Genomic DNA, 25,379 nt, shown 5'->3' on the forward strand with positions numbered 1-25,379 from the left:
CCTATAACAGTGTCCGCAAACATCAGGTTCCCCCATCACAGTGCCCTCATACATCAGGTTTCCCTATAACAGTGTCCCCAAACATCAGGTTCCCCCATCACAGTGCCCATATACATCAGGTTTCCCTATAACAGTGTCCCCAAACATCAGGTTCCCCCATCACAGTGCCCATATACATCAGGTTCCCCTATCACAGTATCCTCCATATACAGTTTTGTACATCGGGTGTCCCTATCACAGTGTCCCCTTACATCAGGTTCCCCCATCACAGTGTCCATATACATCAGTTGTACCCATCACAGTGTCCCCATGCATCAGGTTCCCCCATCACAGTGTCCTCATACATCAGGTTTCCCCATAGCAGTGTTACGAAACATCAGGTTCCCCCATCACAGTGCCCCTATACATCAGGTTCCCCCATCACAATGTTCCTATACAGCAGGTGTTCCCATCACAGTGTCCCCATACATCAGGTTCTCCCATCACAGTGCCCCTTTAAATCAGGTTCCTCCATCACAGTTCCCCCATACATCAGGTTCCCCCATAAAAGTGTCCCCATACAGCAGGTGTTCCCATTACAGTGTCCCCATACACCAGTTGTCCCCATACATCAGGTTCCCCCCATCACAGTGCCCAAATACATCAGGTTCTCCCATCATAGCATTCCCATACAGCAGGTGCCCTCATAACAATGTCCCCGTAGAGCAGGTGTCCCCATACATCAGCTGTCCCCATTTACAGTGCCCATATACATCAACTGTCCCCATCATGTCCCCATCATCAGAGCTGTGGTCACCTTTCACCCTTGAACTCACAGATCACAAATGCTGTTCCCACCTGCAACAAAAGCAGATTCCCCTCCCATACATCAGGTTTTCTCATCACAGTACCCCCCTTACGTCAGGTTCCCCCATCACAGTGCCCTCATACATCAGGTTACCCATAACATTGTCCCCAAATATCAGGTTACCCCATAAAAGTGACCCCCTCCACAAACATCAGGTTCCCCCATCACACTGCCCATATACATCAGGTTCCCCCATCACAGCATCCGTATACAGCAAGTGTCCCCATACATCAGGTTCCCCCATCACAGTGCCCATATACATCAGGTGTAACCATCACAGTGTGTTCATAGATCAGGTTCCCCTATTAAAGTGCCCCCATACATCAGGTCCCACCATCACAGTCCTCAAATATATCAGGTTCTCCCATCACAGCGTTCCCATACATTGGGTGCCCTCATAAATATGTCCCCATAGAGCAGGTGTCTCCATACATCAGCTGTCCCCATTTACAGTGCCTGGTCATGGGCCCCCCCATACACATGGGGCCCCTGGGCAGTGCCCAAGTGTGCCCATTCATTAAAACAGCCCTGGGCTCGAAAGATTCCCCCCTCCCTTATCAGGACTTGTTACTTTTAAACAAGAGTGTGTTGAGTTGAAAACAGTTGAGGGATCCTAACAGGCAATTATTATGATTGCTTAACATTATACCTTAAGGAGGAACTTCAGCCCTCTTATTGCTAGCACTGCCAGCTTGTGATGACCTGGTCTTGGCCTTAGGTTAGCTTAGTTAAAGTGTTTCAGATTGTTGATCTCCTCGTTGATACGGACAGACAGCTGGAGGCGCTGGAGATTGTGGGTCTTCTTGTGCACTCTTGAGCCCTCCAAGAGAGAGAGATAAGGATTGGGCTAAGGCCAAGACCCAATTATCTCAGGCTGGTCTGCAGTTCCTAGTCCTTCGTTTTCACCGTCTGCTCAGGAACGGCAACTATGCATATTGGGACAGGGCCGGAGCTCCCATCAATCTGGCCACTTTCCTGGAGCATCTGACGGCTGGGATCCTTGAGCTGGCTGGCAATTCCACCCGCGACAACAAGAAGACCCGCATCATCCCCCAGCACCTCCAGCTGGCTGTCTGCAACTACTAGGATCTCAATAAGCTGAAACATGTTAACTATCGCTTATTCTCTCCCTCATATGTGGATTTCTGGCTATTTTTTATGGATACATTTCTCATGAATAAAGATGATTTTTAGAAGATCCTAGGAGTGCAGCCATCCGGATTTCTTTATTATACTTTTGAAAGCATGCCAGACTTTAAAGACTGTTCAGAAACATCATATATCCAATTCCCATTCCACATTGTGGTTCCACCAGTTGGTAGCTATGTCACTACTGTCCTCTGGCTGGTGGACCGACATTGCACAACAGCCAAGTATTTAACACTCTCGGAAGTGTGCCAGATTTTGAAGACTCTTGGGTCAGATCATATACCTGATTCCCTATTCCATGTCGTGGCTCCACCCATTGCTAGTTATGCTGCTACTGTCCTTTTGCTGGTGGAACCAAACTGTGCAACAGCCAGGCATTCAACACTCTTTGAAGTGTGCCGGATTATGAAGTCTCTTCAGTCTAATCATATACCTGATTCCCCGTTGCACATTATGGTTCCACCAGTTGGTAGCTATGCCACTACTGTCCTCTGGCAGGTAGAACAACATTGTCCAATAGCCAGGCATTCAACACTCTTGGAAGTGTTCCGGATTCTGAAGATTCTTCAGTCCCATAATATACCTGATTCTCTGTTATACATTTTGGGTTCCCCAGGTGGTAGCTACAGTATGTCAGCACTGTCCTATGGCCGGTGGAACAACATTACACAACAGCCGAGCATTCAACACTCTTAGAAATGTGCTGAATTCTGACTCTTGACTCACATCATTTCACGTTGTCATTCCACCAGTTGGTAGCTATGTCACTACTGTCCTCTTGCGTCAACGTCAACAACCAGGCATTCAACACTCTTGAAAGTGTGCCGGATTCTGAAGACTCTTCAGTCCCATCATTATACCTGATTCCCCGTTGCACATTTTGGTTCTACCAATTGGTAGTTATCTCAGTACTGTCCTCTGGCTGGTGGAACGACATTTCCCAACAACCAGGCATTCCACACCCTTGGAAGCATGCTGAATTCTGAAGACTCTTCAGCCAGCATAACTCTTCATGAGATGGAAGATCATCTGATACACTGGGGGTTCTTCTTTAACCAGATTTTTTTTTTTCTTTTCCCAAGAGTCAGTCACTTTTAGCTAAATGAACATTCTCTACTCATTAAGTATCTCAACCCATCTGGGAAGCTCTATTAAATACACATTCAAATATGAATCAGATGACCATGTGCCAAGAACACTGTCATTAGTTAATAGGCCAGTGAAAGAGAAAATAATTTATAATTTTTATGGAGATGTATTTTCTTAACAGACTTTATCGTCATCCAAAATTAGACAGCATGGGTGGCTGACAACCTTGGTTAGCACAGAATTTATGGGACTTACAAATGTGCAAGTAAATGATTCTCCTAATGTTTTATTTTCACACCTTAGCGTGGTGAATTCCATCTGTTATCTCAGCCGCTTTCACTATACAGAGGTGAAGAGGTGCTCTTTCACTTGCATTGTTTCTTTTCATTAAACGTTACAATGAGACTTGAGACTGAAGCTTGACCCTTCCTGTATACATTATTGATAAGAGGACAATTCCAGCTGGTAGAAGGCATTTTGCGCTAATGATGAGTAAACTCTTTTGACTCTCTCTGGTGTTTGCTAAATTAATAGACTAAACCCTGACTTCATTCTTCTACTACTTCTCGTTGTTGACATTCAAGGTTGCCGTGTGTTCATTGCTTTCAACACATACATGATCCTAAAGAATAAATTTCTTTAACTGGAGAAGATTCTATCCCCTGTCAAGAAACATTTCTCCCCAAGAATTCAAATAAATAAAAGAGGACCTTGCAGTCAAATGCAAAGTCTACAGGAACTGTCCTGCCTTCCTCCCCTTAGATCTATAGTCTACTGACTACTACTTTATAGGCCATATATTGTGATATTCAAAGGGGGTTCACTCAAGGTGTGGTGCTTTCCAATGGGTTTAGCCCAGACAGAAAATTAGGTTCCATGGTTTGCTGGCCCTCTTTTAAAAAAAAACAACAAAAAAAAAAAAATGTGGACGTTTCACAAAACTTTTGCACTCTCAGGGGTTTCCATCATTACTTTGAACACAAAGAAAAAATGACATCAAGCCTCATTGCTTCCTCTCACAGTGCTGCTGCTCGGGCCTCAAGCCTAGGCCTTTGGTCTGGTCCCTCAGACCGTCTCTCAGCACCACTCAGCTCACGTGCAACTCTGCACCTCTCTCTCAGCTCTCTCGGGCCTCTCACTTGCATCTCCCTGCTGTTCTGACCCACGTCCTGGCCCCTGGGCAGGGGACCTACTGTCTCCTGGGTGGAGGCCTGAACTACCATCACGATCTTGGTCATAAGGGCTGCACACACATCCTGCTGGTCTCCAGAAAGCCCTGGTTGCCTTGCAGGGCTCCTCCATTATCTGGCTGCTCCAGTTTTGATAATTTTTCTGTAATTGTTGTTATTATTATCATTATTATTATTAATATGAATAACAATACTTATTATTGTTATTATTATTATTATTATTATTATTATTATTATTATTATTAATAATATTATTATTATTATTATTCATAACAATATATGTTATTATTATTATTATTATTATTATTATTATTATTATTATTATTATTAGTATTATTATTAGTATTATTATTATTAATAACCATAACAATATATATTATAATTATTATTATTATTATTAATGATACTAAAAATAATAATACAAATACGAATCGGGGCTGATTGGTTGCAATGCACAGCTGCTCCATTGTGTGGCTACTCCAATTTTTTTATAATTTCCCCTTACTGTAATATTTTGTTATTAATACTACTACTACCACTACTGTTATCACTACTACTATCAACTTACTATTACCACTACTATTACTTACTACTACTACCTACTAATATCAGTACTACCTACTACCCTAATAATATTAATAATAATAATATTAATAATAATAATAATAATAATAATAATAATAATAATAATAATAATGGCTATTATTATTATTATTAGCATCATCCAGTATGTGGCTGCTCCCGTTTTTTTTTTAATTCCCCTTACCATAATTTTTTTTATTATTATTATTGTTATTAGTCAACCACATTTATGGTTAGAAAAAAAAAACAATTATAGCTCTAAATGAATCATGAAAATCAATGTTTCCTTAAAAGCTTGTCAAATAAATGTGGCAAGTGCTATGGTTCATCTGTTCTGTTTATTTAAGCTATTGCAACGTGAAATCTGTCCGATGTGTACCGAAAGCCTGCTCAGAATTGTCAGAAAACACCACTAATTGCTGTACAGCGGGAAAAGGAAATTATGCAACGTAGGAATCAACACTAAGTTACATCAGTTAAGATTGTGAGTTAGACCAACAGAATTTTCGATGAACACATCATTGGATATCAGTAATTCTATGCTCAATATTTATTTTGTAATAAAACGATCTTTACTGATACAGTTAGCAAGCGGTTGCATGCACGGGGTCCATCTTGGTTTAGGGTTATCAGTCTGTTGTGCCAAACTAGAAGGTAGAGGCAAGGGATTTTCCCTTATATTTTTATTAAAAAACAATATAAAAAAAATAGATATAATTCTAATTTCGCGACAGTACAGTATTCTGTATTATTTTGACTGTGGAGGGGGGGCATTCTGTAGGTTGTTGAGCTTGGCAACCACCCATTCATACCCCGGTCTCCTACCTGTGCATGTTGACTGGTGATCTTGGTGCTAGACCCCATACACAATTACCAGGACCTTTACCTTTTTGGTTGCCCTTGTACACTTTGACTGTTGGGGATTTCATTATGAGATGAAGCCAAGAGAGCAAAGCCTTACAGAAAGGGCAGAAAAGCCAAAAAGTAAAGAGAAAAAGAGGCAGAGGATCAATGGCTGGAAAACCTGAGTTAGAATCAAGGAAGGTGAGCAGTGAAGAGAAAGGACAGTGGAGACTATGGTTTGAGCTATTGTTGGGTGCCCATCGAGGGGAAGCCTTGTTGTGTAGGCCTGAGCTATTGAGCTTGTCTGAAATTTTCCTTCATCTGACTACACATGGAAGTCTAAACATTCCCAGCATCTCTTCGAGTAGAGGACAGTTCTGGAGGACAGATTCTAAAGCAGCCTTTCTGTACCAGGATTTTGTGGAACTATTGGGTTCCTCCAGAGTTTGCTAGAGGTTCCTTGAGCTATGACCAATTTCTGCCTCTCAGATAGGTAACCACAGACATGACCTTTTTGGCTATTTGTAAGGGGATTCTTCCCACGAACCTAATGATAATGAGCTGTAGTTTTAAAGTAATTATTAGCAGGGGTTCCCTCCCTGAGACCAGGAAGTCATGAGAAGAGCTCCTCAGTGTTAAAACCTGTACTGAAGGTTGAGTTTATAGCGTGGATGAGCAGAGAGAGGCATTGGACCTGAGTAAGACTGCTGCCAACCAAAGTATGTTTAGCAATGCTTAGCTCTTGGTAGGGGAGATCCCACACAATGGCCTCCGCGGCTTATAAGCCATGGACCTATAATACACGAGTAACAGTGGTTCCAGGAAACTTGCAAAACAACAGTTATTATATTAAATTGTGTAATAACACATATTGTGTGCACATGTGTAGAAGATAGTAGCAATGAAATACAGCACGTCCTTTCAGAGAATAATTGATCTTAAAGATCCTAAATGTAACACACCTTTACTCCAATGAACCTATAGTCTACATTATCCTTTCTTAACCTTTTAAAACCTAGAGGAACACTTGAAAGAATTTCCAGGTATCAGGAAACCCCTGCTAAAAAAAAAATCATTGGAGGTTGTAGGAAGAATGCTCCTTACATTGGCATAACTCCCAACTTTCTGAGATGGGAATGAGGAACACCCATAAGCAAAAGTATGCATTAATAGGATGCCCCCCCTGCCATGCCCCCTTGCAAGGAGAATTAATACGCAAAAAATGATTGGTTAAAACCCACAAGTGCTTTATATTATCAAAACTATTCCTTTATATTGGCTTTTGAAATGTACAAATGCAGCAATTTAGAAATGGGAGGAAAAGTTTAACACTGTAAAACAGTTTTTCATAGACAAATAGTGCATTTTTAATACAGGTATATAGATCAGACCAAAATTAGGGACAAATGAGGAGGAAAGGGGGACAGAGGGACATTGTTCCAAATCAGGGACAGTTGGAAGGTATGCATTGGTGATCAGTGGGAAGAATGTTCCTTACATTGGTGATCAGTGAGAAGAATGTCCCTTACATTGGTGATCAGTGAGAAGAATGTTCCTTACATTGGTGGTCAGTGAGAAGAATGCCCCTTACATTGGTGATCAGTGAGAAGAAGTTCCTTACATTGGTGATCAGTGGGAAGAATGTCCCTTACATTGGTGATTAGTGGGGAAGAATGCTCCTTACATTGGCACAGTGGGAAGAACATTCCTTACAATGGTGATCAGTGGGAAGAATGTTCCTTACAATGGTGATCAGTGGGAAGAATGTTCCTTACAATGGTGGTCAGTGGGAAGAATGTTCCTTACAATAGTGGCCAGTGGGGAGAATGTTCCTTACATTGGTGGTCAGTGGGGAGAATGCTCCTTACATTGGTGGTTAGTGGAAAGAATGTTTCCTATATTGGTGGCCAGTGGGAAGAATGTTCCTTATATTGGAGGTCAGAGGGAAGAATGTTCCTTACATTGGTGATCAGCGGGAAGAATGTTCCTTACATTGGTGATCAGTGGGAAGAATGTCCCTTACATTGGTGATCAGTGAGAAGAATGTTCCTTACATTGGTGATCAGTGAGAAGAATGTCCCTTACATTGGTGATCAGTGAGAAGAATGTCCCTTACATTGGTGGTCAGTGAGAAGAATGTTCCTTACATTGGTGATCAGTAAGAAGAATGTTCCTTACATTGGTGATCAGTGGGAAGAATGCTCCTTACATTGGTGGATAGTAGGAAGAATGCCCCTATTCTATTTGTGAACAGAATGTCATTCTTATAGATAGCTAAAAAGATAATAGTTGTCATGCAAAATAAATGAGAATAAAAATGCAAATTTTTGGAGGTTTTCTATCATTACTTTAACCTAACTACGTTACTATGTATTATTGGATCATTTATATGGTCACTTCATGCCCTGCCTACTTTGTATACACAAAAAAAATAAAAAATCTGCATCACAGAAGGCCCAACCTGAAATAACATTCTCATGGTGGATAAGATTTTGTTTTAGGCTGTGTTATCCCCTCTGGTCAGGGAAATCACTTGCATCTAAATAGGACATGACACCTATGAAATGGTGAGGAATTTCTTGAATGACATCTAGACAAAACGGCCTGGAGATATTTATAAGTGTATTAGAGTAACCCTTGTCCACCTCACATTCTTTTCCCGTGCCAAGCTGGCCATTCCTTTCTATCCCCCTTTTCTCTTTCGCCTGGGCACACAGACACTGTTAGTAATTTCTTTTGTTGCCATGACCTTGCAGGAACCAGCAATGGGAGAACTCTTCACAAGTTGATTTCACACACTGTCTTCAAAGAATGGAGAACCAGAGAGGACCGGGTGGGATACATGACCAAAATGTTAAATAGACCATAGGCTATTCTTATTGTACAGCAACACCCGGTCATCTCATTAAGCCCAAAACAAATTCATGCAGCTCTATAATTATTAAAGGAATGCAAATGCAATATGTTGCAGCTCACCAGACCACGTGGCCGCATTCATTTTCTAGCAAGTATAGGGAATACTTGTTGATCCCACCAAAAAATGAAGTGTCCTCCTTGGCTATCTTCTCTAAACTGCCCTGCCCCCCCATATAATGGAGATGAAGAGACACGGACACGTTTGGAAGTCCATATCTGGAGAGTGGCCAAATAGGGACAACCATGGCTCCCTCCATAGATACAGCTGAGGAGTGACGTAGCCACCCATGGACAGGAAGTGTGCTATTTGTAGGATTACCAGATGAAATAAACCAAAAGAAATCCAGTGGCTAAAAAGTCAGCACTTCCGCCTAGTGGCACTAGGGTCGTTGGTTCAAATCCCAACCACTGAGCTGTGGGAGGCAGTGCCGGGACAAGGTCACCTAGAGCCATGGCCAACTTTAATATTGATTAGACCCTGGGCAAACATTTTCTTGGGCTCTCCCGATTCCACCTATCAACTATTTGCAGGCAGTGCGGGCTCAAGGGGAAGCTGCATTGGGTCCCACAACAATGGCTGGGCCCGGGGCAGCTGCCCCTTTACGCTGTGTTAAAGACGGCCCTGCCTAGAGCCCAGGGCAAACATGCCAAACTGTGCCCCCCTTTGTAGAAATATGAGACTCCCCCCCCCAAAAAAACCGTCCTCCTAGTACAAATCAGCCCCGCCCTGCTGAAATCCCGCCTCCTACCATATCACCACTTTTAGCACAACCCCCCCAAATTCCCCCTCCTGGCACAAATCCTCTTCCCCATCTCCTCTCCCAATACAATCCCCCCCACCCCTTTTTACCCCCCTAGAACAATTCTTACCCCTTGCCAACCCTCCAAATTCCCCCTCCCACCATAAGATACCACAGTGCCCAGGGGGCAGCCGCCCCTCCTACCCACCCCTTGTCCTGGCCCTGGTGGGAAGGACCCAGCAGACCCCCACCCACTACAGGCTGCCAGTAGCAAACTACAGGAGGGGGTGGACACAAGACCAGTCGTCCCGCACAAGGAGAGAGAGCAGAGCTGTGGGAGGGGCCCATTAGGCTCCACCCACTGCAGGAAAACCACAGGAGAGGGATAGAGACAAGACCAGTCGCCCTGCACAAGGAGAGAGAGCAGAGCTGTGGGAGGGGCCCATCAGGCTCCACCTACTGCAGGAAAACAACAGGAGGGGCGGAGACAAGACCAGTCGCCCTGCACAAGGAGAGAGAGAGCAGAGCTGTGGGAGGGTCCCATCAGGCTCCACCCACTGCAGGAAAACTACAGGAGGGGGCAGAAACAAGACCAATCACCTTGCACAAGGAGAGAGAACAGAGCTGTGGGAGGGGCCCATCAGGCTCCACCCACTGCAGGAAAACTATAGGAGGGGGCAGAGACAAGACCAGTCGCCTGCAAAAGGAGAGAGAGAGCAGAGCTGTGGGAGGGGCCCATCAGGCTCCACCCACTGCAGGAAAACTATAGGAGGGGGCGGAGACAAGACCAGTTGCCCTGCAAAAGGAGAGAGAGAGCGCAGAGCTGTGGGAGGGGCCCATCAGGCTCCACACACTGCAGGAAAACTACAGGAGGGGGCGGAGACAAGTCCAGTTGCCCTGCAAAAGGAGAGAGAGCAGAACTGTGGGAGGGGCCCATTAGGCTCCACCCACTGCAGGAAAACTACAGGAGGGGGCGGAGACAAGACCAATCACCTTGCACAAGGAGAGAGAACAGAGCTGTGGGAGGGGCCAAGCAGGCTCCACCCACTACAGGGTGCCTGTAGAAAACTACAGGAGGGGGGTGGAGACAAGACCAGTCACCCTGCACAAGGAGAGAGGTCAGCAGTGGGCGGTCTTTATTACAGGAAGTCTCACACTGGATTACTGCACAGATCTGGAGGAAATACACAAAGATCACCGAGATTCAAGAAGAATTTGACAATATGACACATGACAAACGTATTTACATGATATTTTCCAATCCCGAAGATCAACTTTAATAAAGATATATCTATGTAAGTATCTCTATATGATAAAATTGCTCACATTACTAGGCAACCGCTTAACATCAATTATTAAATGAATACCCGGGCGATGTAATGATGCTTCAGAAGGCAATCATCTACAATAATAAGTGACACAGGGGGGGGAGGGGGGGGGGGTGATGAAATTAGGATCCATCACATCCAGCTTGCGGGCAATGAGATGTTTCAGCTCAGGCTAGCTGATTTCTATACTGCAGATTTATCTGTGTAATCTACCTTCTTCGTATAAACTGAAGACCAAGGAGGTAAAGCAGAAATGTGGATCCAATTTACGGGACCTCCTGCTGGACTTCCTGTCCACATTAATGACATTTCAAGCTGCTAACATTTTTTTTTTCTTCCTTTTCCAATCATTTCTAACATGCAAAATAGGGATTCTATAAAAAAAACAAAAAAAAACAAAAAAAAAACAAAGAACCTAACCATCTGGATTCTATATAGTTTGTGAAATGGACAAGGTTGGCCTGCAAGGGGGTTTTGAATGAATGAGTTTGGGTGATGGTTTCCTGACAATGATTTGCATATGTCAAGCATTTTAGATTATTCTGAAATAATAATCAAAGTCATATCCATGGGATGTGACAACCTGCCTATTTGGAATATTATTTCAACATAGAAAATGTGGGCACCAAAATCTCTTCTACACATCAAAGTGTTCCAGAAGGAAAGGGAGGAGGGGTGGGACAAGGAACGTCGATGAATTAAGGAAGTGAGGGTGAGAACCTGTCAAAAGTATATAGTGCTGCAGACCTTCTGGTATTATTCCACGGTGGGGTGTGCACACTCGAGACTAAGGCCGGCCATAGACAGATCGAATAATGGTCCGGTTCAGCAGGAACCAGACAAAATTTCAATCCATCTATGCCGAGCTATCAATATGGTCCGAAGAGAAAGAACCCTTTCCCTAATCCCCTGGGGCACAAGACTCCTGGGGTACTCATGGTCCGCCTGGCCAAAAACCAGGCAAACCCCATTCTTCAGGGGGACCTGCTGAGGCCAGCCTCACCCAAGTACTAGGTGTGGCTCCCGCAAAGCAGGGATGAGCTTCGAGTCGAGCGTAAGTTCGACTCGAACATCGGGTGTTCACCCGTTCGCCAAACAGTGAATTTTATGGGGGCGTTTGTGGCAAATTCGAGTGCCCCATAATGCACTGCAAGACCACAGTGCATTGCTGTATGATGATTGGCCAAAGCATATACCTGACCTGCATGCTTTGGTCAATCACAGCACGCTCCTCAGCGAGGAGCACTGTTTAGAAAAAGTTCAAAAACTTCATGTTGATATCCAAAGAGTGAACATGGATGTATGACTAAAGTGAGGGGAACCGGCGCCGATAAACAGAAGGCCTACCAAAACGTTTAAACCCAAGAGAACATATGTTCTGAGTCAAACGAGCTTGTGTTGTATGGACAACAAGTGTAGACGGACGCTTGGAATCTCCAAATCACTGGACCGGGAACGCCCGAATTTAGTGGATCAAATAAGCGCTTTTAAAATTGAATAGCGGCAGTGGAGTCCTTCCCGATGCGTTTCTTCTCCTTGGACATCGTCTGAAGACCTTGGGCTGTCCAAATTTCTAGAGCAGTGATGGCAAAGCTTGGCACCCCAGATATTTTGGAACTACATTTCCCATGATGCTCATGCACTCTGCAGTGTAGTTAAGCATCATGGGAAATGTAGTTCCAAAACATCTGGAGTGCCAAGGTTCGCCATCACTGCTCTAGAGGATTAGCTGACAGATTATAACAATAGGTGACTCAATTAACAATGGGAATTCACACCTAGGAGGCACACCATGGGAGAAAGACACCTTAGTAAACAGATTAGAGCAGGAGACCCCAGCAGCGGACCGACTCAGAATCAGCGCTCTCAGCCAATGGCAGAGAGCACTGATTAAAGGTGTTCTGGGGAGGGGGACGTTCCCCTTTCGGAAGATAACAGCTCATCGGGGGACTTTGCTGTACTAACTTTGGATGGTTAGTAAAGTGGCTCCAACCGGAGCTGTCTTTTTTTTTTTTTTCAGAAGACCTAGCTGCCAGAAGACCTAGAGCTGTCCAAATCTCTAGAGGATTAGCAGACAGACTGAAACAATAGGTGACTCGATTAACAATAGGAATTCACACCTAGGAGGCACACAATGGGGAAATGATACCATGGGAGAAAGACACCTTAGTAAACAGATTAGAGCAGGAGACCCCAGCAGCCGACTGACTCCCGATCAGTGCTCTCAACCAATGGCAGAGAGCACTGATTGGAGTGTTCAGGCGAGGAGGCCATCCCCTTTCGGAAGACAACAGCTCATCGGGGGAGTTCGCTGTACTAACTTTGGATGGTTAGTACAGTGGCTCTGACCGGAGCTGTCAGTTTTTTTTTCCAGAAGACCTAGCTGTCAGAAGACCTAGGGCTGTCCAAATCTCTAGAGGATTAGCAGACAGACTGAAACAATAGGTGACTCAATTAACAATGGGAATTCACACCTAGGAGGCACACAATGGCCAAATGATACCATGGGAGAAAGACACCTTAGTAAACAGATTAGAGCAGGAGACCCCAGCATCAGGGTGTTTTGAGCTGATTATATTACCATCTGCTCTGAGTCTCACAGTCTAGAGGAGGGTGAAGCAGTCATTGCTGATTTGGGCATAGAGGCCCCAAATCTGTATCCGGGTCCTCCAGTGCTCAGAGTCTGTGTATTTCAGGGTAAGATGGACTTTAATCTGAAGTAAAACTACTCCAAAGGTTTCCCCCAGGGCACACACCTTCCAAAGAATATAGCCTCCTCAAAAGTCAAGGTCCATAGTCAGCAGGCAAGGGGCCAACCTGAAGACCCTGAAGACCCCTCCAAAAGCAGAGAACATGGATGAGAACGTTCCAGCCTTTGTACAGTCAACCTCTGCTTTCAAACTCCGGAATTCCTTCGACTTTAAACATCAGCCACTTGTTCTTTTACAGGAATTAGACTTTCAGTTTTTTTTTTTTATCCACTTCTACATAAAATACTAAATTCCAAGAAGGTGAAAATGATGTGTGAAATTTCAGAAAGGAACAGCTCTACGTGCACACTCCCAAAATCCAAAGGAGTAGGAAAGTATCATTTTCCTTTTTTTTTTTCTACCAAACCCTTTTCCATTTGCACTGCAAGCAAGCTCTATGAGGTTTACCAAAAAAAATATCTGCCCCCTAAAGGAAAAAAAAAAAAGAAAATGGCGGATAATGACCACATCAGCAGGAAAACGGCAACATTTTTATATGATGTGAAAATGAGGTCGGACACATTCCAGATTTCGTGGGTTGAAGATCGGAATTGTGTGATTTTGAATGTTAATTATGAGAAGTAACTACTGTATGTATATATAACTGATGGGAACGGCTATACGTATGAATGGCTCTTTGTTCCTTTCCTACAGAGCAATAAAATAAGTATTGTAAGATAATAAACACCACTGTATTCCGAGATCTAAAATGTCTGGAGTGATTAATTTTGGTAACGTTTAAAAAAAACTTGAAGTTCTGGACAGTTCCGGGACAAGATCATCCAGTGTCCAGAGAGCAAAGCTTATGAGGAGGAGGAGAGGGAGAGAGAGTACAGCCCTCACCTCCTCCCGGCTCCTCTCCTCCTCTCCTCGCCGCTTCCCGCGCTGAGCTGACAGAAGTAGTGATGCCGCGGTCACTACTCCTTTCAGGCTTATAGTAGAAGGAACTTGCGGTGGCCCCATCCCTACAGGGCAGCCGTTCCTTCTGCCCCACCCCTTGTCCCGGTCCTGGTTCTGGATAGTCATCAATCTACAGCCGCACTCCTTATCCTTCTATATCAAGGCAATTTTGTAAGCAGGGTAGAACCAAAGAATCCTCCAAAAATATATTAATAATAGGCAGGGCTTTTTTTTTTTCTCAGGGAATAGGTGCAGGTACTCAACCCTTGTCTCCGCCCCCCCTACCCATCTCCAAGCACCGTTCCTTGGCTCCACCCCCTACCCAAGTACTCCCAGTACCACCCCTTTTAGAGGACACAGAACCAATATAATTTTGTAGCAACAAAAGCCACCATGAGCTTCAATAGACCCTCCTGCAGTCAGCAAAAATGGACCCCTGCAACAAAATACCCCCCCCAGCAACAAATGACCCCCATAAGCTTCAATAGATCCTCCAGCAGTCAGCAAAAATAGACCCCTGCAACAAAATAACCCCCCCCCAGCAACAAAAGCCCCAGATGAGCTTCATTGCTCCCCCCAGCAACAAAAGACCCCCTTGAGCTTCAATAGACTCTCCAGCAGTCAGCAAAAATGGACCCCTGAAAGAAAATACCCCCCCACAGCAACAAAAGCCCCCAATGAGCTTCATTGCCCCCTCAGCAACAAATGACCCACGTGAGCTTCAATAGGCTCTCCAGCAGTCAGCAAAAATGGACCCCTGCAACAAAATACCCCCCTAGCAACAAAAGACCCCCATGAGCTTCAATAGACCCTCCTGCAGTCAGCAACAATGGACCACTGCAACAAAATACCCCCCCAGCAACAAAAGATCCCCATGAGCTTCATTGCCCCCCCAGCAACAAATGACCCCCTTGAGCTTCAAGAGATCCTCCTGCAGTCAGCAACAATGGACCCCTGCAACAAAATACCCCCCCAGCAACAAAAGCCCCTGATGAGCTTCAATACCCCCCCAGCAACAAAAGACCCCCTTGAGCTTCAATAGACTTTCCAGCAGTCAGCAACAATGGACCCCTGCAACAAATACCCCCCCCAGCAACAAAAGACCCCCGTGAGCTTCAATACCCCCCCAGCAACAAAAGACCCCTGTGAGCTTCAATATCCCCCAGGCAACAAAAGACCCCTGTGAGCTTCAATACCCCCCCAGCAACAAAAGACCCCCGTGAGCTTCAATACCCCCCAGCAACAAAAGACCCCCGTGAGCTTCAATACCCCCCAGCAAGAAAAGACCTCCATGAGCTTCAATATCCCCCAGCAACAAAAGACCCCTGTGAGCTTCAATACCCCCCCAGCAACAAAAGACCCCTGTGAGCTTCAATATCCCCCAGCAACAAAAGACCCATGTGAGCTTCAATACCTTCCCAGCAACAAAAGACCCCCGTGAGCTTCAATACCCCCCAGCAGCAAAAGACCCCTGTGAGCTTCAATACCCCCCAGCAACAAAAGACCCCTGTGAGCTTCAATATCCCCCAGCAACAAAAGACCCCTGTGAGCTTCATAACCCCCCAGCAACAAAAGACCCCTGTGAGCTTCAATATCCCCCAGCAACAAAAGACCCCCGTGAGCTTCAATACCCCCCAGCAACAAAAGACCCCCGTGAGCTTCAATACCCCCCAGCAAGAAAAGACCCCCATGAGCTTCAATATCCCCCAGCAACAAAAGACCCCTGTGAGCTTCAATACCCCCCCCAGCAACAAAAGACCCCCATGAGCTTTAATAAACCCTCCAGGAGTCAGCAACAATAGACCCCTCCCTCAACAGTAGATCCCTCCCAGTCCCTCAGTAGCAAAATGAATAAGCCATAAATATTCATACCCCCCCCCCCCCCCCCCCCGCAGATATATATAGCAACTCTTATGAATTATAAAGAATTTTTGATTTATTTAATTTTTTTTTTCTTTTACTTTCTCATTTCTAAACAAATCCATTCCCCTCTCCGCTGTACCCGGAGGTGACACGTAGCTCTGGATCCAATCATTGCCTGACAGTTAATGGAGTCATCTGTCAGGACTGGATAAATAACAAAGTCAAATATTTTTCTAAGACTTCTTTGATATTCCATTTAATTTATGATGCCTGACACCGGACTCTTCACACTCAGGAGCATCCATACTTTCCTTCAATCTGCTTCTATTACTCCTCTCCTGGCCCCCCCACCCCATTATCAACATATCGATCTTTCTGTTTTCATTATATCCCTTATTATAGGTCCAGTGATGTCATCACAGGGACTCTGCGCTTCTCTATACAATGCAGGCAGATCATGGCTGCCCTTTGCTTGCTTTTATCTGGCCCTCGGGGCACTATTTATTCACTGACACCAATGAAGGGTACAGTTCCTCCCCCAAAGACACCAACATTAGGGCGCAATTCCTATCAATGACACCAATGTGGGGCACTATTCCCCCCACTGATACCAATGATGGGGCACTATTCCCCCCACTGATACCAATGATGGGGCACTATTCCTCCCACTAATACCAATGATGGGGCACTATTCCTCCCACTGATACCAATGATGGGACACTATTCCTCCCACTGACACCAATGATGGGGCACTATTCCCCCCACTGATACCAATGATGGGGCACTATTCCTCCCACTGATACTAATGATGGGACACTATTCCTCCCACTGATACCAATGATGGGGCACTATTCCTCCCACTGATACCAATGATGGGGCACTATTCCTCCCACTGATACCAATGATGGGACACTATTCCCCCCACTGATGGGACATTATTCATCCCACTGATACCAATGATGGGGCACTATTCCTCCCACTGATACCAATGATGGGGCACTATTCCTCCCACTGATACCAATGATGGGGCACTATTCCTCCCACTGATACCAATGATGGGACACTATTCCCCCCACTGATGGGACATTATTCATCCCACTGATACCAATGATGGGACACTATTCCTCCCAACTGATACCAATGATGGGGCACTATTCCTCCCACTGATACCAATGATGGGGGCACTATTTCTCCCACTGATACCAATAATGGGACACTATTCCTCCCACTGATACCAATGATGGGGCACTATTCCTCCCACTGATACCAATAATGGGGCACTATTCCTCCCACTGATACCAATGATGGGACACTATTCCTCCCACTGACACCAATGATGGGGCACTATTCCCCCCACTGATACCAATGATGGGGCACTATTCCTCCCACTGACACCAATGATGGGGCACTATTCCTCCCACTGATACCAATGATGGGGCACTATTCCTCCCACTGATACCAATGATGGGGCACTATTCCTCCCACTGATACCAATGATGGGACACTATTCCCCCCACTGATGGGACATTATTCATCCCACTGATACCAATGATGGGGCACTATTCCTCCCACTGATACCAATGATGGGGCACTATTCCTCCCACTGATACCAATGATGGGGCACTATTCCTCCCACTGATACCAATGATGGGACACTATTCCCCCCACTGATGGGACATTATTCATCCCACTGATACCAATGATGGGACACTATTCCTCCCAACTGATACCAATGATGGGGCACTATTCCTCCCACTGATACCAATGATGGGGGCACTATTTCTCCCACTGATACCAATAATGGGACACTATTCCTCCCACTGATACCAATGATGGGGCACTATTCCTCCCACTGATACCAATAATGGGGCACTATTCCTCCCACTGATACCAATGATGGGGCACTATTCCTCCCACTGATACCAATGATGGGGCACTATTCCTCCCACTGATACCAATGATGGGGCACTATTCCCCCCACTGACACCAATGATGGGGCACTATTCCTCCCACTGACACCAATGATGGGGGCACTATTTCTCCCACAGATACCAATGATGGGGCACTATTCCTCCCACTGATACCAATAATGGGGCACTATTCCTCCCACTGACACCAATGATGGGGCACTATTCCTCCCACTGATACCGCCCAGATTACCAGGTCAAAATAGAGGGCGGGGCCCAAACATAAATGAAAACGAATGCAGCCGCCACATCTAATGACCGGTAAGCTGCACTATATGAAATTTTTAGGTTTTAGGTTTAATAACACTTTAATAGCTATGCACGTTTTTTTTTTTTTTTGCGCGTTCCTCGAGCGCACTTTTGCACGGAATGGAGCCGGTAAGGACGTTTGTGTTCTTCGGTTTTGGATACATTGTATTACATCTCGCCTGTTATGAGTTGAGCTTTATTACTTTGTATCAAAAAGAACGGAGGGGAGGGGGGGAGGGGAGCGGGGAATCCGCACTCTACAGGTTCAGTTAACTAGCTGGCAGTTTCCTTGGTAACTAAAACCTTTTCAGGACGGCGGGTTCCGGAACATATTTTTATGAAAAAAATAAAAAAATAAAAAAAAAATGTCATTACCAAAATAAAAAGGAACAATATATATTTTTTTGTCTTTCAGTGGGCGTAGAAGAACCACGTCGAGCTGTACAATTTTAATAAAGATGTTCTCTGCGGCGAGTGGGACTCCCGCTGCTCCCGCCGCCTGCAGTCACTTTGCTGTGAAATCAATAAATTTCAATTTTCGACTAGAAAGAAAAAACGCGTTACGTTACGCCGCTCGCTGCGGGCGCGCCGCCGTCCTGGTAATGCTATGGTTGGTTAAATGTTTTCCCGAGCGCTTGGGATCGCCTCTTACTACTCCTACCGGCTGGTGACTCCGTATATTCATCATGGCTCTAACGTGCCTCAGGAATGTGGAGGAGCAAAGAATAACCCCTCAGGACACTGATCCTTCCACTAACACCAATGATGGGGCACTATTCCTCCCACTGTCACCAATGATGGGGCACTATTACTCCCACTGACACCAATGATGGGGCACTATTACACCCACTGATACCAATGATGGGGCACTATTCCTCCCACTGATACCAATGATGGGGCACTATTCCTCTCAATGATACCAATGATGGGGCACTATTCCTCCCACTGATACCAATGATGGGGCACTATTCCTCTCACTGACACCAATGATGGGACACTATTCCTCCCACTGATACCAATGATGGGGCACTATTCCTCTCAATGATACCAATGATGGGGCACTATTCCTCCCACTGATACCAATGATGGGGCACTATTCCTCTCACTGACACCAATGATGGGGCACTATTCCTCCCACTGATACCAATGATGGGACACTATTCCTCCCATTGATACCAATGATGGGGCACTATTCCTCTCACTGACACCAATGATGGGACACTATTCCTCCCACTGATACCAATGATGGGGCACTATTCCTCCCACTGATACCAATGATGGGACACTATTCCTCCCACTGATACCAATGATGGGGCACTATTCCTCCCACTGATACCAATGATGGGGCACTATTCCTCCCACTGATACCAATGATGGGACACTATTCCCCCCACTGATACCAATGATAGGACACTATTCCTCCAACTGATACCAATGATGGGGCACTATTCCTCCCACTGATACCAATGATGGGGCACTATTCCTCCCACTGATACCAATGATGGGACACTATTCCCCCCACTGATACCAATGATAGGACACTATTCCTCCCACTGATACCAATGATGGGACACTATTCCTCCACTGATACCAATGATGGGACACTATTCCTCCCACTGACACCAATGATGGGACATTATTCCTTTCACTGACGAGTCACTATTCCTCCCAAAAACACCAACAACAGGGCACTAGTCCCCCCTAATGGCACCAAAAATGGGGCATTAATCCCCTTCACTGAAACCAATGACTGGGCACTACTAGTCCCACCAATGACACTAACGATGGGGGACTCGTAGCCTCCACTGACACCAATGAAGGGGAATTTTTCTTGCCACTGACACCAATGATGGGCGCTATTATTTCCATTGACACCAACAATAGGGCACTAGTCCTCTTCACTGAAACCAATGACTGGGCACTTCTAGTCCCCCCAATGACACTAACAATGGGGCATTAGTCCCCCCACTGAAACAGATGATGGGCACTAGTCCCCCACCGACACCAACAAAGGGGCACTGATTCTACCACTGACACCAATGATGGGGCACTGATCCTACCACTGAGACCAATGATGGGGCACTGATCCTACCACTTACACCAATGATTTTTTTTTCTTTCAACTGACACTAATGATGGGGCACTATTACTTCCACTGGAACCAACAATGGGGCACTAGCCCCCCCCCCCACTAACACCAACAATGGGGCACTAGTCTCCCACCAACACCAACAATGGGGCACTGATTCTACCACTGACGCTAATGATGGGGCACTGATCCTACCACTGATACCAATGATGGGACACAGATCCTACCACTGACACCAAAGATGGGGCAGTGATCCTACCACTAATACTAATGATGGGGCACTATTGCTCCTCCTACTGACCAGGCGCTATATCATTTTTTTACTCTCACTGACCACTAAGCCTGAGACATTATCTACACCCATTGCCACTGGGACATTTTCTACTCAAATGGTGACAGTCCCACCCTCCTGAAGATTGATGGACAGTAAATCTGCCCTTTGTTTAGAGGTTTTGGAGACCCCGGGCCTAGGGGGGAAACTGTCTCCCAGTTGTGCTCCTGCTTTGTCCTATGCACCCATAGAGGTGAATATAGGCTGCCGTTCTTGCAATAACAATGAGGTCCAATGAACCCAAAACTGAGTGGGGAGAACAAGTATTTGTGAGGATCTCAGTGTTACCCTCGTTTTCCCAAATTTTACAAAACAATTAGAAATCTTTTGTGTCTGTAGGGCTAGGCAGAGAACTGACAAATTTCATATAACCCACCAACCCCCTTCCTAAACAGTATATAGCCAAGGTTTGCAAGTCTTCAACAGACTTCTAATTAAGCCCTGTCATAAAATTGCCATCTCATAAAACCTCCACTAGATCCTTCAACGGGCTCTAAGCTGTCCTGCCCATAATTGGGTGTCGTAAACCTCCATTAAACCTGAATCTGATAATAGCTATCATCAGGTAGTCAGTCAATACAGCAATCCAGGAATGTTTTTAAACAATACACATCCTGATCTGGTAGTTATTTAACTAAGAGAACCAAAATCAATTCTTATTCCACAAATCCTGATGTGATAAGATTACATTTGTAACAAGTGTCTCCTCAAATGTATAAGAAAATAACAACCAAGCAGATGCCAAACATGCCTGTGCTATAATGTCCAGAAGACAGGTGGGATGAATGAAATCTCCTAAGTAGAATATGAATAAAATCAATATCGTTTTTGATGTCTATCAAATCATGATTTAATTCTATTCAATTATATGATCATTGTAAGATTGGAAACCTTGTCACCTGGAAATATTAATATAGTTAGAAGAACTGGCATTAAGGAAGTGTCTGCTGAAGTAACACTTCAACACTTCTCAGCACGCCCCTGGGGCCCCTTGATTGGTTATGTCATTTTGGTAAAGACACTCTTGAGGGTCAACAAAAAGTAGTAGTTTTTGTTTAACCCAACATTAAGAAGGACCACTAAGGGTCATTCATAAAAACCTCACGGATGAAAGTTAATATATTTTAAACTCTGTTACCTTCACATCTGGTGTGGCAGCGAGTGTCACAGACATTTTTCAAGGGTAAGAACTCGACCTTGGCCTGGACTCTTGGTCAAGCCTTTGTCTATTGATTCTGTACCTCGCTGCCAGAACTTTGCCAACCTCTGCTCCTCCCTTGATCCTTCTCATGATTTGGTGTCTTCCTACTTGACTGTTGCCGAACAGCTTGTGACCCGGTTTTATCTAGCTGTCTGTTGGACCGGTGCATTCTGGGTGCTCTCATGGCTGTGTTATCAGCCTCAGACAGGACTCTTGACCAAGATTTTGCTTCTTGATTCTGTTTCTTACAGCAGCCAGGTTGCCAACTTCTGCTTGTCCATAAATTTTGCCCACGATTTGGTGCCTTCCTGCTCAACTGCTATGGAACTCAGTTTGTGACCAGGCTCTGGTCTCTACTGGACCTGGTGTAGTCTGGTTGCCCTCACCACTGTGTTACTGACCTCTGCCTCGACTCATGACCAAGATTTTGTCTATCAATTCAGTACCTCACTGCCAGCATCCTGCCAACCTCAGCTTGCCCTGACCTTGATCCTGTTTACAATTTGATGCCTTTCTGCTCAGCTTGCAACCTGGCTCTGATCTCTATTGAACTTAGTGTATTCTCACCACTCTGAAACCGGTCTCAACCTGGACTCTTGGCCAAGATTTTGCCTCTCAATTTATACCTCATGGACAACAGGTTGCCATCCTCTGCTTATTCCTTGATCCTGCTCAAGATTTTGTGCCTGTTACTGAACTCGGCTTCTTACCAGGCTCTGATCTCTACTAGACTTGATGTGTTCTGGTTGCCCTCCCTGCTGTGTTACGGACCTCGGCCTGGACTCTCAACCAAGATTTTGCCTATCAATTCTGTACCTCGCTGCCAGCATCTTGCCAACCTCTGCTCACCCCTGACTTTGATCCTGCTCATTATTTGGTGACTTCTTTCTTAACTGTGACCCAGCTTTGATCTCTACTAGACGTGGTGTGTTCTTGATTCCCTCACTGTTATGTTACTAACCTTGGCCTGGACCCCCTACCAAGATTTTGCCTTTTAATTCTGTACCTTACATCCAACAGGTTGCCAATCTCTGCTCCTCCCTGGCCTTGATCCTACTCATGATCTGGTACTTTCCTGCTCAACTGTGACCCGGCTCTGATCTCCACTGGTCTTGGAGTATTCTGGGTACCCTCACTGCTTCTGCTTACCTCAATGCCTCTGCTTACTTAACACCGGTGCTCCCCAGTTCAAGTTTTCAGTACCATTTTCCTGTCACTTGTGCCCTTCCATTTCCCTTGCAGCCCCATCACAACTTTCAGGGGTGCTCAGAAGGGAATAATGCGAGAGACCACCCTCATCATCTCAAGCCCCTTATACGGGTATGGGACATAACCTGTAGGCCACTGTGCTGGAGGCTTAAATATACACTATATTACCAAAATATTGGGATGCCCGACTTTAAACCCACATGGACTTTAATTGCATCCCAGTCTTAGTCTATAGGGTTCAATATTGAGTTTGCCCACCCTTTGCAGCTAAAACAGCTTCAGCTCTTCTGAGAAGGCCATCCACAAGGTTTAGGAGTGTGTCCATGGGAATGTTTGACCATTCTTCCTGAAGCACATTTGTGAGGTCAGGCACTGATGTGGATGAGAAGGCCTGGCTCACCGTCTCCACTCTAATTCATCCCAAAGGTGTTCTATCGGGTTGAGGTCAGGACTCTATGCAGGCCATTTAAGTTCCTCCACCCCAAACTCGCTCATTCATGTCTTTATAGACCTTGCTTTGTGCACTGATGCACAGTCATGTTGGAACAGGAAGGGGCTATCCCCAAACTGTTCCCACAAAGTTGGAAACATGAAATTGTCCAAAATGTCTTGGTATGCTGACGCCTTAAGAATTCCCTTCACTGGAACTAAGGGGCCAAGCCCAACCCCTGAAAAACAACCCCACACCATAATCCCCCCTCCGCCAAATGATTTGGACCAGTGAACAAAGCAAGGTCCATAAAGACATGGATGAGCGAGTTTGGGGTGGAGGAACTTGACTGGAATGCACAGTCCTAACCTCAACCCGATACCCGAACACCTTTGGGATGAATTAGAGCAGAGACTGCGGGCCAGTCCTTCTTGTCCAACATTAGTGCCTGACCTCACAAATGCTCTTCTGGAAGAATGGTCAAACATTCCCATAGACACCCTCCTAAACCTTGTGGACGGCCTTCCCAGAAGAGTTGAAGCTGTTATAGCTGCAAAGTGTGGGCCAACTCAATATTGAACCCTACGGACTAAGACTGGGATGCCATTAAAGTTCATGTGCCTGTAAAAGCAGGCGTCCCAGTAATTTTGGTAATATAGTGTATCCTTCCTATGGACTCCGGTAGGTGCCAGTGGTTGTATGCACCAAAGGTGTCTCCGTGGGTCCCTGTATGGGGATGGAGACAGCTCAAAACAGCAAGCACGGAAGTGGTCAATTTTGGAGGAGGAACTGAGACTAGGAACAAGCTAAATGAGGCCTGCAGCACTTTACTCACCTCCAATTAGTAGGTCGTAGATCCACAGGCTTGCCCACGGAGGGCATGTGGCCTTATGGTCAAGTTCTGCCCCATTCCTTTGGGTCTCCCTTTGCGGTAGGGATGAGCCGAACACCCCCCGGTTCAGTTCGCACCAGAACTTGCGAACAGTCAAAAAATGTGTGCGAACATGAGAAGGGGTGGGCCAACTCAATATTGAACCCTACGGACGAAGACTGGGATGCCGTTAAAGTTCATGTGCGTGGAAAGGCAGGCGTCCCAATACTTTTGGTAATAGAGCGTATTTTATACCTCCTTTTCCTACGATTTTCTCTTCATCGAATGTGCCCATTTTTCCATTATGTGTGACATTCAAATGGTCTCCATAAAACAGTTATTCACGGGTATTAAAATATTACTCTTGGGACTATCTAACCATTTATGGATATACGTGTCACAATAGTTTTCGACGCGCAGATCTATGCCTACCGCTGACTGCAAAAACCTTCGATGTTCCATTCGTCTTTTAATAACCCTTTTGTAATTTTTGAACCTCACGCATTTCTGCATATTAATAATGCAAGAACCCCATCAATTTGAAATACTTAGCAATAACAACGGCGCGCTGTTTTCTTTTATCGCTCCATTTCTGAGGCAGAACAGCACGACCTTCGCTTTGTCTTCTGCGAATGTAATCAAAGTAGGCGATTCATCTATTTTACATCAATACCGGGGGCGGCGCCCGATCGAGGGAGACTGGAAATACCATTCCGCTAAAACTTTGACAATTAAAAGAAAAAGAACGCGATCGCGTTTGACTGTGATTGACAGTAATTGTAAAGAGGCTTTTAAGTTGCTTTACATTCTTCTGACACATTTCATCGCTGACTTA

General features: G+C 45.3%; 1 protein-coding gene across 2 annotated transcripts in view; it reads right to left on the bottom strand.

Moving 5' to 3' along the window:
• The window catches only part of TNC (tenascin C), a 192,593-nt gene that overhangs the window by 130,320 nt on the left and 36,894 nt on the right, over positions 1 to 25,379 (bottom strand). The window lies entirely within an intron of this gene.

The sequence above is a fragment of the Aquarana catesbeiana genome, linkage group LG09, assembly GCF_042186555.1.
Source record: "Aquarana catesbeiana isolate 2022-GZ linkage group LG09, ASM4218655v1, whole genome shotgun sequence".
NCBI lineage: Eukaryota > Metazoa > Chordata > Amphibia > Anura > Ranidae > Aquarana > Aquarana catesbeiana.